The sequence below is a fragment of the Triticum aestivum genome, chromosome 4B (assembly GCF_018294505.1).
Source record: "Triticum aestivum cultivar Chinese Spring chromosome 4B, IWGSC CS RefSeq v2.1, whole genome shotgun sequence".
NCBI lineage: Eukaryota > Viridiplantae > Streptophyta > Magnoliopsida > Poales > Poaceae > Triticum > Triticum aestivum.
Window position 1 is genome coordinate 109,142,005 of NC_057804.1, and position 1,882 is coordinate 109,143,886.

Sequence of the window (1,882 nt, forward strand, 5' to 3'; positions counted from 1 at the left end):
CGGTTCTCCTGACTCATGGAGACATTCTCTGGTAAAATGCACTAGTTCGAGATGTGTGTGGGCACTAGTTGATGAGAAGCTAGCACAAAGCCTGGTATCGAACACGGAACCCAACGCCAAGCAGTGGCTCTTCACCTTCATGCAGTCACTAGCTCATGATCAATTTGTTTTGCTTGCGGTCACACTCTAGGCGATATGGACTGCACGGCGCAAGGCTATTCATGAAGGAATTTTCCAATCGCCTCAAGCAACTAATTCGTTTGTCAGGCGTTTCATAGATGAACTCAATATGATTAATATGAGAAGCCCGGCGACGAGGACTGAAGCTCCAGCAATGGGGCAGACACGGGCGGTTCGTCCCAAGGCTCCCCCTGCTGGATTTGCCAAGATCCATGTAGATGCTGGAGTGAGAGCGTGGAAGGGTGGATCAGCAGCGGCTGTTTGCAGGGATGGGCAAGGTAATTACCTAGGCAGTTCCGCGTTGGTGGTAGTTGGCCTAGAGGATCCAGCAATACTTGAAGCAATTGCATGCCGAGAGGCTTTGGCGCTCGCGGAAGATCTTAATATCCACAACTTCGTCATTGCATCTGACTCCAAGCAAATGGTGGTTGATATTTCAAGTGGAGGCAAAGGAAGGAGTGGTTCTATCATCGAGGAGAATAATATTAGAGCATCTATTTTTCGGTGTAATTTTTGGTTTGAAGGTCGTACTGCTAATGTCGAAGCACATAAACTAGCCAAATACTCACTTAGTCTCGGTCCGGGGCGCCACCTCTGGTTAGGCCAACCCCATGATCTGAGTTGTATCCCACCCATTGTGGTCTTTGATGAATAAAGTTTGGATATCCCCTAAAAAAATCTATTACATTCGAGTAGATCAATATAAAGACACGCCAACATCGCACACAACACACACTCAAAATAAGATAGAAAGATGCCAGGCACCGATACACCACCCCACCGACTACCAAGCAAACTACAAATATGCGAAGAAGGCTGCTTGAAATCGACAGAGATCACCACCATGAGAATCCACAACGGAGAAGTGAGACAGACAATGATGAAGTTAAAACTCCAAAACGATGCCTCTCAAAAGGGTACGATCATGGATAGCCGCCACTGCCCGATCCTGTAGATCTACTTTTCACTAGAAGCAAGATGAAAGAAGCGGGAATGCCGCGATGGAGCCTTCAGGAAGGATAGGACGTCAACGGACGCCGCCACCATTGATCAGTACAAGCACTAGGCAAGTGATGTACCCCGGCGCTCACACCCCTCCGTCACACCCTAACTTTTTTAACCACCCGCAACCAAGCCACCCGCATGGCCATGGCTGCCCGCCCGCACATGAGACGCACGCTCCGCCCACGAATGCCACACCTCCCGCCGTCAGGGCCGTCGTCCTACATTCAAACATCCCCACGACCAGCCAAAGTGATCGGCTTTGATCCAAAGGAACGCCCTTGCCCGACGAAAATGCAACCCATGTCCTGATTTGAACATCGTCGGAGCTGCATCCGCAAGCAAAAGGACGAGGAAAAGGGGAGGAGGTGGAGTGGACGCATCCACGACCGACACACACCCCTGCTGACGACAGGCAGCCCTAGCATCGACGCCACCTACCCCTCCACCCGACCTCCACACCGAACACCATGTGTGTCGCCCCACTGCAGCGACCGATGCAGATCCATGCAAGGCCACCAAGGAACGCCCATCCACTAGCAAGGGGCCAAAGACCACCGCCCACCACCAAGACTGCTCACCAGGAAGCCCATCCGTGCCACCCACCATCGACCAGCCGTCAGAACCAGTTAGAACCCGGCCAGCACACCGGCCAGATCCGCCACAGACGCGCCACCACCCCCACCAGCCGAGCGACGAG